Raw genomic sequence first — 13,733 nt, 5'->3', positions numbered from 1 at the left:
TCTGTGCGACCCCATAGACGGCAGCCCACCACGCTCCCGTCCCTGGGAGTCTCCAGGCAAGAACACTGGAGTGGGCTGCCGTTTCCTTCTCTAGTGCATGAAAGTGAAAAGTGAAAGTGAAGTCGCTCAGTCAAGTCCAACTCTTCGTGACCCCATGGACTGCAGCCTATCAGGTTCCTCTGTCCATGGGATTTTCCAGGCAAGATTACCATGAGGTTTACATAAAATGTCTTACAGCAGTCTATTTTAAGCCAGTAACTTACCTTCATTGCGTACAAGAACTCTATACACTTTTACTACCTCACACATTTTATGCTATTGTTGTCACACTTCTTTTTATATTGTATATCCACTAACAAATTATTGTGTATGTAGTTATTTTTAATATTTTTGTGTTTACATTTTTATACTAGAGTTGAAGGTTATTTACCCATCAGCATTGAGTATTATTCTGAATTTGATTATGTGTTTACCTTTACCAGTGAGTTTTATACTTTTGCATGTTTTCATGTTATGTATTAGCCTGCTTTCATTTTAACTTGAAAAATTCCCTTTAGCTTTTCTTGTAAGATAGGTCTAGTGGTGATGATTCCATCAGATTTTGTTTGTCTGAGAAAGTCTTTGTCTTATCTTCATTTCTGAAGGGCAGCTTTGCTGGGAATAGTATTCTTCATTGGTCATTTTTTTTTTCCTTTTGTCACTTTGAATGTATTATCCCACTGTCTCCTGGATTGTAAGTTTTTTTGCTGAGAAATTCACTTACAGCCTTGTAGGCGTTCCTTAATATATCATAAATCCTGTTTTTCTCTTGCTGCTTTTAAAATTTTGTCTTTGGATGTTGATTATTTAGTTATAATATGTTTCTGTGTAACATTCTTTGGGTTGATCCTTTGAGGATTTGGGTTGATATTTTGGGGACCTTTGAGCTTCAGGAACCTGGATGGGCTTACCACTCTCAAGATTTGGAAAAGTTTCAGCCATTATTTCTTTAAAGAAAGTTTCTGCCTCTAATTTTTTCTCCTCTGCAAAGTCCCATAGTGCATCTATTGATCTGCTTAATGGTGTCCCTTAAATCCCATGGGCTTTCTTCACTCTGTTTCATCCTCACCCCCCCACTGGATAATTTCACAGATTCTTTCTTCTGCTTGGTAAAGTAGTGTTGAAGAAATCTATTGGATTTTTCATTTCATTCATTGTGTTCCTTAGCTCCAGAATGTCTGTTTGGGGCTTTTTAATGATTTCTATATTTTTGTTGAAGTTCTCTTCTTGTTAATGTATTTTATATGGATTTTATTGAGTTGTCTACCTGTGTTCTCTTGTAGCTTGCTGAACTTCCTTAAGACAATCACTTTGAATTCTTTGTGAAGCAAGTCATAGATTTCCAGTTCTTTGTGTTTAGCTACTGGGGCTTTATTAGTTTCCTGTGGTGGGCCATGGTTGCCTGTTCATGTAGCCTTGTGTTGATGTCTGTGCATTTGAAGAAGCAAACACCATTTCCTATTTTCACAGGCTGGCTTTGGTAGATTAAGACCTTTTGCTGCTCTGTCCCCAGGCTGATGGAACTGCCTCACAGATTAAATTTGAGCAGGGCTAGAGCCTGGTTACTTGGCTGCTGCCAGGTCCTCAGTTGTGTCCACCTTTGGCAGGCATGTAATTGGGGATGCAAGTGGTTTGAATCCTGTCTATTCCCTGGGTGCTGGGACTGCTTGCAGGACTGGGGTTGAATAGCCTAGTCATGGTGCCATATCTAGGTCCACAGTTGAAAGGCCTTCTAGCAGGGTCATGGATAGTGTGGTATCCACGGTGTCCCTGAGCATTCTCCCACCGGGTCTCTGGGTGGGCAGCACTGCCTCTGGGACCAGGGCAGAGTGGGGTTAGACTGTCACGGGGCTACTTCAGGATTTACCATCAGAACTGAGGTCAGCAGACCTGCCACTGGGGGTTCAGACAAGTGTGTCTTACACTGGTTTCCCGAGTGGGCAGTATTGCCTCTGCATCATGGCAGATTGGGCCTGGAATCAAGTGGTAGGGCCGCTTGAGCATCTGCAGCTGGGACTGAAGTCAGCAGACCTGCTATTTTCAACACTGATAGAAATTGCTTCTAATATTTAAGTCTATAACTTAAATAGAATGCTTCTCCTAAAGTTTATGATTGATTTTGTTGTTATATATTTACTATTGACTTGTTACTTTGGGAAGTAAGCATCTGGTTTAGCTATACCTTCTTTCACACACATGATGGTTTTGGTGGTGTGTGCTCAGTCACGTCCAATTCTTTGTGAGCCTGTGGACTGTAGCCCACCAGGCTCCTTTGTCCTTGGGATTTCCCAGGTGAGAATACTGTACTTGCCATTTCCTCCTCAGGGGCAAAGACTGGTGTGGCTGGGTCCCCGGGCCAGCAGGAGTGACTCCAAAACCACCTTAGAGTGGGGCGGGGGCCAGGTCACAGGACTGCCTCCAGCCTGCAGTTGGGTCTGAGGCTGGAAGTCCTGTTAACAGGGGCATGGGTGTGTGTGGCATCTCCTGGTCCCTTGGCAGCTTGGTTCTCTGCACCATGGCCAGGCTGGGCCAGAGCCGAGTCTGTGGGGAAAGGGCTGCTTTTGGTCTGTAGCCAGGGCCACTGTCAGCAAGCCTGCTTCTCCAAGCAATTCTTCTTGGTCTTGGGCTTCATCAGGGTTTTGCAACTTTATACATGGATCCCAAAGCTCCCAAGAAGACCCTTTTGTCTGTGGAGGGATGCCAGGTTGCTCTTTGTGTGGGAGGTGTGAGCTGGGCACCACCTATTCGACCATCTTGCTGATATCCTGCTAAACACTTGACATTTCATCTCTACAACCCTTCTCTGAATTTACTGCTGCATTATGTCCGTTTTGCAGGTGAACCAAATGAGGCACAGGCGATTAAGAAGCTTGTCCAAGGTTTTCTAGCTGGAGTCAGGATTCCAACCTCTTCAGACTGACTTCAGAGTTTGTGTTCTTAAATACTGTGGTTCCCCTGCCCTAAGTGTTTACATTCATATAATAATAACGTTTTCTTCTCTGCAGTTCCTGGGTAGCCTGACCTGAAAGGAGTTCTTGGTGGATGGTTCACATGTAGGGCTTTTCCATTCTTAAAGTCTGAGAAATTCACCTATGTTACCTTAAGTGATGTGTCTTTATTTTAAATAGACTGTGGAAATAGGGAAGATGGGGATTTTGGTTCGTGGAATCCAGAATGGATAAACAAGCTTAAGATCTGGAAGGCGACTCGGGAACCAGTGCCCTCACTGGATTGTCTTTGTGGCCTTTGAGTCACATCTTCTGCTGGGCTGCCTCACCAACCCCCCCAAACCCTCACCTGCCTCACTAGGTAGGCTGCAGTCAGGGGCCCAACCTGTCTGGCCTGGTACCCTGTGCCAGATTGGGTCGGGCAAGTTTAAGGAGGCCTGACAGGCTCTGTGAGAGTGACGACTCAGAAGCAGGCTGCAGAGACTCCAGGCGAGTGCCTTGTGCTTCATAAATGTGACTGACTGGTCCCTGCACAGGTGAGCTGGGAGGCCCTGGGCGCACATACATATTGTCATTGCCATGTAAAAATTGTTATGCACATCTGTTGGAAAATGTCTTAGAACACACAAAACAAGCAAGTAGGTTTTGGTTTATGAACTATTTGGCATTATTCACTAATTTGTATTTATTTTCTGTCTTATATTTTCATTATTAGAACTCACTGAAGTATTTCTAGTACAAGCAGTCTTTTTATCTTGGCTGTGTGGCATATGGGATCTTAGTTCCTCGACCAGGGATTGAACCCATGACCCCTGCAGTAGAAGCAGAGTATTAACCTCTGGACCATCAGGGAAATTCCAATCAGTCTTTTAAATTGGTAGGATTATAATCCTTGAAAGGCCTTTGTAGGTAGAAATTATGTGAGTGAAACTTGGTTTTCTTTTTAAAACTCATCCTAAAGAATTATGTTGTCAGCCAAAAAGACATGCCACTGCTGTGAAAATAATGGGCCATTACTACTCTAATAATGAGGTGTGGGGCAGGGAAATGAGGAGCTCGCACCTAGAGAGCTTTTGACACTTGGACACTTAAGGAAGGAGCCGCCTAGAACAATAAGCTGAACCAAGATAGCACTCCCACCCATGAAAGCTGGACCTCACTCGCCCCGGCAGTTTGCTGCTCACCCTTTCAATTGTGGTGCCCTATTGTTTCCCCACAGGAACCTTGTAAATATCATTACTCTACAGGATGCAAACCAAGGTTGAGAAGTTAAGTGGTTTATTAAAGATCATGTGTGAAATAAATGAAGATGGTCGGAGCTTTCTTTTCACCTTTCTTGTGTGTGGGGAAAACTGAAACACTAAAGGTCAGTGATTGTTTCAAGTCAGCATCATCCCCTTCCACACTTTGTCCTGCACCTTGCGTATTTATGTCTTCTACCCTTGGTTGAGCACTTCATCCTCTTCTCATTCTCTGAACGATCATGAGGAACTCATTCATGCCTAAATCTTCAATTACAGTGTTTATGCTCATGTTTCCAAAATATGTTTTTCTAGCCCAGAAATTCGGAGAAGGCAATGGCAACCCACTCCAATACTCTTGCCTGGAGAATCCCATGGACGGAGGAGCCTGGTAGGCTGCAGTCCATGGGGTCGCAAAGAGTCGGACTCGACTGAGCGACTTCACTTTCACTTTCCACTTTCATGCATTGGTGAAGGAAATGGCAACCCACTCCAGTGTTCTTGCCTGGAGAATCCCAGGGACAGCGAAGCCTGGTGGGCTGCCGTCTATGGGGTCGCACAGAGTTGGACACGGTTGAAGTGACTTAGCAGCAGCAGCAGCCACCCAGGAATTCCCTGCTAAGTGCCAGCTCCTATTGATCTGGTTGTCTAATAGAAATCTCTGAGGGCCTGTATCTGAAATAGAGCCCATCCTTTCCCCAATAAATGGCCCCACCACTCACCCAGAATGCTGCTCCAGAAACCTGGACTACTCCCACACCACCTGCTCTGCATTCTCTGCAGTCCTGTTCACGCTTACTCCTCCAAGTTTCTGGAACTCACCTCTCTCAGGCCTGCAACCTGTGCGCTTGCCTCAGTCCAGGTCATTCTTCCTGTGGACAGCCCTCTTTCTTCTGCCTGTGTGCTCTCTTAAGGCCCTAACCCAAGCTGTCACTTCCTTGTTTGAAATCCATGAATGGACCTAAAAGTTCCACTCAGCCTTAGCTGAGTTCAGAGTGCCCGCAGGTGCCCTGTCCACTCTTTAGGTGGTGTGGCTGTCCTGTCCCGAGGCTTTCTGACTCTATACACCCTTGCCCTAAGCAGATGCTGCATCTAAGAGCAGAGATCACACATGTCTAAGTATGTTTTATCTTATGAGAATTGACTGATTACAAGTTTTGGAGCCTGGCTCGTCAGCAGTAAATGAGGAGGGCCTTTGAATGGCTAGTTCTTTCTGTCTTCCTTACTGGTGATCACAGTTCTGAGTAAGGTTTCACATTTTGGAAATCACCAAGGGTTGGAGGGAAAGATATCCAAGATTGTGAATTTTGAACAGAGTAGGCAGCCTTGCTGAGATCCCACCAGGACATGCCTGCCAGAGCCGTCTTTCTGAATGCCCCCACTGTGGCGTGCAGTGTACCATCTTGTTCTTGAGCAGGACAGCCTTGGGAGCAGCCCTACTATGAGGCTCCAGGCTCTGGGAGGAGGAGTGTGTGTGAGCAGTGGTGTGTGTGTGCGCTTAGGGTGGAGGAGAGGGAGCCCAGTGATACCAGTGGAATCGGGGTGGGGGGCTTCTTATGTGGTGATGAATTACTCAGTAGCCATGTTGTGTGTGTGGGGGGGTGTGGAGCTGTTGGGGTTGAGAACAGGGAGTGGGGCCACCTGGTAGAGTTGAGGGGAGCCCCAGTTTGTCTCATTGGTTTTGTTAAGGGAAATATTTAAAGCAAAACCCCCATCTTTAGGCCTAGACATGTAATCTGAATATTATGTCTTGCAGTTGATGAATCAGCAGTCACAGCCAAGCCTCGTAACCTCGTCTTAGGGTCTGTGTCATTGGTAAACAACCTCTGGCTCCCCAGGCTCGTCTTTTATTTCCCTCACTTTGAAAGCAAACCTCTGGCAAAGATTTTCCACTGGTGAGAAGGCCGTCAGTGTGTTCCTGACCGCTCCTCCCAAGTGGTGCAAAAGCAGAAATGAAAATATATCCCGTTTAAATTTTGTTAGGTGGTGAAACTAGTTGCTAGGGACTAGGGGCATTAAAAATTTTTTCCTTTTAACCTCTCTTTTTGCAAAAACGAATTCCTGAATTCAGACTTTTAAATTAGCTGGTACAAGAGATGAACTTTGGTTCCTTTCCAGCAGTGCCTCCTGGTAGTGTAATAACGTATACTGGGAATGAGGTTATGAGATGCAGTTAACTCCTGCACCTGTATTGTCACTCCCTGAATGGTTCCAAGCTTAATTCCTTGGAGGAAGATTGACAGTTGTAATCATGTTGTCCGTCATTTGCCTTTTTTGCTGTAGCAACATTGATGTCCAGACAGAAAGCTCCACCCCGACTGACTAATATGAGGCGCAGGTCTTGGCTGCATGTCTCTCCTAAAATGCCAGTACTCGTCAGCAGTTTGCAGCCAGTGCTGTGTGTACCTGTTTCTTTGGGTTCAAGAGTGCAGTCTAGGGAGTCCTGCGTCTTGTCTCCGCAGTGTGGCCCCTTTCTGAGTTTAGTGTGGTCGACACTTGGAGGTCTCCTGGGAGAATGTCTCCACCAGCCGCCCTATCACTTTCTTCTGTGAGTAAATCCCCATCAGCCGTCTGGAGTATTTAGACTCCATGACCTGAGGTCTCCCTCGGTTTTTGGAGGTGATGTAATGTGGTAGGAAAAGGCAGCTTTGGACCCAGACATTCCTGAGTTTTAAACTGATTCCAGCATTATGCATGTCACTTAGCTCTCCTGGACTTTATTTGTAGCACAGGGAAACTCTTGTTCATCTGGAAGGATGTGAGCTTAGCAGTCCTGTGGAATGTGGAGATCTGCCAGGTAAGAGACATCTGATAATGCCTGATGTCCTTGATATGTCATTTGCCTATCAGGGAAGCCATTCAGTGTAAGGTGGGAATGAAAATATTTGCCACCATATTCCTAGAGACAGTGTGAAGACAACAGCCTTTGAAGGCAATTTAAGCTTCTTGAGGGGAAAGGCATTTTGTGCAGAGCTTTTGAAATCAGCTAAACTCTTTCCTTGCTCATACTTACACTCAATCACTCAGTTGTGTCCGACTCTTTGCGACCCCATGGAGTGTAGCCCACCAGGCTCCTCTGTCCATGGGATTTCCCAGGCAAGAATACTGGAGTTGGTTGCCATTTCCTTCTCCAGGAGATCTTCCTAACCCAGGGATTGAACCTGAGTCTCCTGCTTGGCAGGTGGATTCTTTAACACTGACCCTTCAGGGAAGCCTGACCTCTAGCCTTGCTGTTTCTAAATCCAGAAGTTGCCAGTATTTGTCGATTTCATCTGGTTCTTAAATGGCCCACCTTATCCATGCAATGCATGTTAAAAACTAGCTGAAGGCACAGCCCTCAGCTGCAGTGAGCCCCCCACGGCAGTCCCCGGCATGTCGCTGGTCTCTGCCCTGGTCCCAGTTCTCTCCCTCCACCTCTCCACCCTTGTTTGGTTCAGCACCCACTTTGTCTTGTCCTCCTGCTCCAGCTTCCGTGCGCTCCTTCGCTGTGTCTCCCCTTCCTTCCTCCTGTCCTGAAGGGAAGCCAGGCCCTCCTTCTCCACCTCATGGACCCCTCCCCACTCAGGGTTTCCCTTGGGAGGACAGAACAACACATCCTTTCATTTATTTTGGGTGTGGGTAGGAAAATTGGCCTCTGAGATATGGAAAGTGCTCAGAAACTGATTGAGCACAGAACACGTCTTGTACTGTTTCAGTTCTCTAGGAAATCTATAGGTAATTTGTCAGCCAAACTGGAGTGCTCCGTGTTTACACAGAAGAACCTCCCTTTGCTTCTGGTGGTGCTGTTTCTTCCTCTGGGAATGCCCTCTCTCCTTGTCTTTCTGTTCCCATTTCACAGCCATCCTCCTCCAAGAAGCCTGTCGCAAAACAATGTGATCTCTGACTTTCAAACTTGATAATTAAAAATTGCTGTATTTATTATGAAAATAAAACTAATGCATTCTAATCATGAAATAATTTTAAAGTAGAGAAATACATGAAGAAACAAAACCACATCTCTCATTACACCAAGACAGGAGCTGTTTACATCAAATGATGTTTTCCTTCCAGCCGTTTTCTTTGCATCCTTCATACAGTGGTCATAACATACATAAAGTTTTGTATTCTCCTGTCATAAGTACTTCTATTCCATTTTACATTTCCTTTAAACATTGTAGAAGCTGTATGATATTTTATGATGTGGCTACTGATTGGCTGATCCATTCTCCTGATGTTGAATATTTAGCTTCTTCCCCATTTTTCTGTGTTTTAAGAATCATGAGATAAGCATCTTGGTGTGTTTTGGATTAAAAAAAAATAGATTTCTAGAAATGCAATAACCAGATCAGAGCTTATTGACAGACTTAAAAGTATCTGATATATATTACCAAACTGACTTTGAGAAAGTTTGCTTGTTATTTGTTTATTTTTTTCTCTGCCTACCTTTCTTTATTTTTCTCATTTTAACTTTTCATTTCATGTTGGAGTATGGTTGGTTAAGAATGTTTTGTTAGCTTCAGGTGTACAGCAAAGTGATTCAGTTATACGTGTATCTAGTCTTTTTCAAATTCTTTTCCCATTTAAGTTGTTACATAACATTGAACAGAGTTCCCTGTGCTATACAGTAGATCCTTTGTGGTCATCCATTTTATATATAGCAGTGTGTACATGTCAGTGCTAAACTCCCTAACTTACCCCTTCCTCGTTCCCCAAGTCCTTTCTTGCATACAATAAAATTCACCCTTTTACAGTTACAATCCAGTAATTTTCAGCATATTCACAAGATTACACAATCACCACTATCCCCCAAAGAAATGTGATACTCATTACTGGTATTACCCCCTACACCCTCAGTTCAGTTCGGTTCCGTTGCTCAGTTGTGTCCAACTCTTTGCGACCCCATGGACTGCAGAACGCCAGGCTTCCTTTTTAAAACAAATTTATACTCCCAAATTTATACATTCAGCAGTGTATGTGACTACAAGGTCACATATTATATGTTTGCTATTTGAACAAAAATATATTTCCCCATGTTATGAGACTTGGAGGATTAAGACTGTAGCACATGTGTGCATTTACTGGGTGTTGCAGATGCCCTGTCTTGGAGGTGGGTTGACAATCTACCCCTTGGTCCCAGCTTTCACGCCAGGTAGACCTCTCGGTTGGTGTTGGGCTGGACTGTCGATCCAGATGGCTGAGCTCCGCAATGATAGGAAGTTGGATTCTGCCAGGAGCTTTTGGTCTAGTGCTGCGCCCTCTCCCCAGCACAGCATTTTCTGGGGTGCTCCTTCACTCTGCTGTTCTGTCCCCTTGACTCTAGCCCTGTGGTCCTCAGCGGCGTGGGCCCCAGGAGCATCCTAGAGAGCAGCCAGTTTTGATGTGGGTGACCCAGGCACTGCTTCCCTGGTCAGAGGAGTCCATCCCTGCAGCTACCCTGATGGGAGTGGGTGAAAACGAGCATTGTCCTGACTTGAGAGCACCATTTTTTTTCCTTCAGAAAGAATCGGAGTGGAGGTTTTTAAATATATAGGATTATTTTTTTTTAAGAGAGGATTTCTTTTAGAACAATCCCATACTCTCTTGTCCAGGAAGAAGCAAAGTGTTCTTCATATAGTTGGATGTGTGTCTGTTTAGAATGTAGTGTTTGGATTAAAGAAAGTAGATGAAGCCTTGCATGCCTAGGCAGATGTCCCCTCCTTTTGTGTATTGAGCACAGAGCATTAGCCAGTGTGGCCCTGCTCCTCCCAGCCACCCTGGGGAGACCGTGAAGGTTGAACAGATTATTTCTTAGGGTGGGAAACATGAAAAGATCTCTAAGAACATGGATCTCTGGTTCTGTCCCAATCGCAAAAGTGATGTTTGAGGGTCACTGCCTTCCTTAGTTTTTGTCTGGCTGTGTCACAGGTTGGAGGATTTTGGTAGAAATTAAGCCATATTACCAAGTCTGTATTCCATGAAGTGTGGATCCCTGACCTGGGGGCCACTTGCCCTGAGGGAAGGGCAAATGGTAAAAGGACTTGAGCCCTTGCTAACCTCTTTGCCCCATAACTGTCTTAATAAATGGGCCTTTGCTTTAGGAGCCTGGGTATTTTTTTTTCTTTTTCTTTTTTATAGTGAAAATTTTTATTATATTTGGAATTAACCAGCTGGACTCAGTTTAGGTGTTCCTAATTTTGTTGGCAACATCCAAAGCATCATAGTCAGGAGCCCCTCGAACATATGCCTTCTCTCCATCAGGCCTGATCACAGTTTTCACCTTGGCCATGTCAGGCCACAGAGCTTCTTCACAGCCTGTTTAATTTGGTGCCTAGACATCCACAGTGGATACCACTGTGTTGTTGTCTTCTATTTTCCTCATGGCTGACTCGATGCTGAGAGGAAATTTGATGATGGCATAGTGGTCAAGTTTGTTTCTCCTAGGGCCGTTCTTCTGAGGACGTTTGGGCTGCCTCCTTAGCCAGTGTTTCAGGCTGCCGGAAGGTGGGTAACATCTGGATCTTTGTGTGTGTGTGTGTGTGTGTGTGTGGCTGTGGATGCCTTTCAACACCGCTTTCTTGGCCTTCAAAGCCTTTGATTTGGCTTTGGCTTTAGGAGGGTCATGGGCTTCCTTCGTCACCTTCGGCACCATCTTTGTGTGTGTGTGTGTGTGTGTGTGTGTGTGTGTGGCTGTGGATCCCTTTCAACACCGCTTTCTTGGCCTTCAAAGCCTTTGATTTGGCTTTGGCTTTAGGAGGGTCGTGGGCTTCCTTCGTCACCTTCGGCACCATCTTTCTGTGTGTGTGTGTGTGTGTGTGGCTGTGGATGCCTTTCAACACCGCTTTCTTGGCCTTCAAAGCCTTTGATTTGGCTTTGGCTTTAGGAGGGTCATGGGCTTCCTTCGTCACCTTCGGCACCATCTTTGTGAAAAGGAACCTGGATATTTTTAATGCTTGGGAATGGCTTATGGTGAACTGGTCTTATCTCCTCTCCTATCTCCAGCTGAGCTATTTCAAATCCTAAAAGATGATCCTGTGAAAGTGCTGAAATCAATATGCCAGCAAATTTGGAAAACTCAGCAGTGGCCACAGGACTGGAAAAGGTCAGCTTTCCCAATCAAGGTTTGCAATCCCAAACAAAGATTGTTCAAACTACCACACAATTACACTCATCTCACATACTAGCAAAGTAATAATCAAAATTCTCCAAGCTAGGCTTCAACAATACGTGAACCAAGAACTTCCAGATGTTCAAGCTGGATTTAAAAAAGGCAGAGGAACCAGAGATCAAGTTGCCAACATCTGTTGGATCATAGTGAAAGGTTGCCGCTGTGAGCCGTGTGCTGCGCAGGGGTTTGTGACCTCCAGAGGAGAGGCTTTTGATCTCGGGCCAGAGACCAGGCTTGACTAATGGAGGTTTTTGTGTAACAGAACTTTATTAAAGTATAAGAGAGATAGAGAAAACTTCTGACATAGACATCAGAAGAGGACAGAAAGACTGCCCCCTTGATAGATTTTAGCAAGGTGTTTTATGTCTGCTAGCAAGCTTATTAATCAGACAAGTGAGACCTCAGGGCTGAGGGAGTTTCACCAGGCCCCTCTACCACAATATGCATTTTTGAGATAGGATGGCATGAGGTGTGTTGTCCCCCAGCCATAAAACAACTGGAATGAATACTACTTTGTTGCACCGTTATCAACCCAAGGTTTAAGAAAAGAATAGTTAGTCTTAGGGGGAACCATTTTGAAGAAAGGCAGATTTCAAAGCAAATACATAGTTTCATTAACATAGCTTAAGAAAAACATTTCCTTAAGGAAAACACATTGGTTAGCTCAAGTCAGAACCAGGTGTCCTCAACACAGAATTAAAAGAAGCCTCTTTTAATTCTGTGTAGAGAAGGAAAAGTCTGCCACTTGCAGTTTATTTCCTCCTGCAGCTTGGGGACCTTTGGCCTTTCTATGTGTTACCCTCTCAATAGAAAAAGCAAGAGAGTTCCAGAAAAAATCTATTTCTGCTTCATTGACTATGGTAAAGCCTTTGACTGTGTGGATCACAACAAACTGTGGAAAATACTTGAAGAGATGGGAATACCAGACCACCTGACCTGCCTCCTGAGAAATCTGTATTCAGGTCAAGAAGCAATAGTTAGAACTGGACATAGAACAATGGACTGGTTCCAAATTGGGAAAGGAGTATGTCAAGGCTGTGTATTGTCACCCTGCTTATTTAACTTATATGCAGAGTACATCATGAGAAATGCTGGACTGGATGAAGCTCAAGCTGGAATCAAGATTGCTGGGAGAAATATCAATAACCTCAGATATGCAGATGACACCACCCTTATGGTGAAGAGGAACTAAAGAGCCTCTGATGACAGTGAAAGAGGAGAGTGACAAAGCTGGCTAAAGCCCAACATTCAAAAAACAAAGATCATGGCATCCGGTCCCATCACTTCATGGCAAATAGATGGAGAAACAATGGAAACAGTGACAGACTTTATTTTCTCAGGGGCTCCAAAATCACTGCAGATGGTGACTGCAGCCATGAAATTAAAAGGTGCTTGCTCCTTGGAAAAAAAGCTATGACCAACCTAGATAGCATATTTAAAAGGAGAGACATTACTTTGCTGACAAAGGTCTGTCTAATCAAAGCTATAGGTTTTCCAGTAGTCATGTATGGATGTGAGAGTTGGACTATAAAGAAAGCTGAGCACGAAGAATTGATGCTTTTGAACTGTGGTGTTGGAGAAGACTCTTCAGAGTCCTTTAGACTGCATAGAGAGCCAACCAGTCTATCCTAAAAGAAATCAGTCCTGAATATTCATTGGAAGGACTGATGCTAAAGCTGAAGCTCCAATACTTGGGCCACCTGATGCGAAGAACTGACTCCTTGGAAAAGACCCTGATGCTGGAAAAATTGAAAGCAGGAGGAGAAGGGGACTACAGAGGATGAGATGGTTGGAGAGTATCACCGACTCGATGGACATGAATTTGAGCAAGCTCCGGGAGTTGGTGATGGACAGGGAAGCCTGGAGTGCTGTAGTCCATGAGTCTCAAAGAGTTGGACACGACTGAGGAACTGAACTGAACTGAGTCCTATCTCTTCTATCAAACCTTTAGGTAATTTAAGGTCCATTTGGAACACCTGGTCTCTGACTGCCTGACCTGTCCGTTGTGTGCCGGCAAACCTCTCAGGTGTGCTTTCTTTCTGTCAGCAGAACCCACGGAATCCACTTCCAGTGCCTACAAGGCCCCGTGTCTCCAGGTGGCCGGTCCCATCCTTGTCACTCCGGGCTCATCCAAGACATACATGGTGATAAAACAAGATGCCCCCATCTCCCTCCTAAGATTATAGACTTTGTTGTGTATTGGGAGATGCTGGTTTTTCATTACACTATAGTACCTATTTCAGAACCCATGATATTTGCCAGCTTTTTCCTCATATTTTGTTTACTCCCAGCTTCACCTCATCCTGAGTAATGGGAAGGAAGGTGGTGATCCAGAACAGCCTCATCACGTAACAGACAAGTCAGTGCGGGCAGGAGGAGGGA

General features: G+C 44.9%; 1 protein-coding gene across 1 annotated transcript in view; it reads left to right on the top strand.

The window, feature by feature from the left end:
• VOPP1 (VOPP1 WW domain binding protein) overlaps positions 1-13,733 on the top strand; it is a 146,931-nt gene that overhangs the window by 22,209 nt on the left and 110,989 nt on the right. The gene's annotated exons all lie outside the window — the stretch shown is intronic.

Source organism: Cervus elaphus, chromosome 24 (genome assembly GCF_910594005.1).
Source record: "Cervus elaphus chromosome 24, mCerEla1.1, whole genome shotgun sequence".
Lineage (NCBI taxonomy): Eukaryota > Metazoa > Chordata > Mammalia > Artiodactyla > Cervidae > Cervus > Cervus elaphus.
The sequence above is the reverse complement of the archived record's forward strand: the minus strand, read 5'-3'. Positions and strand labels throughout refer to the sequence as shown.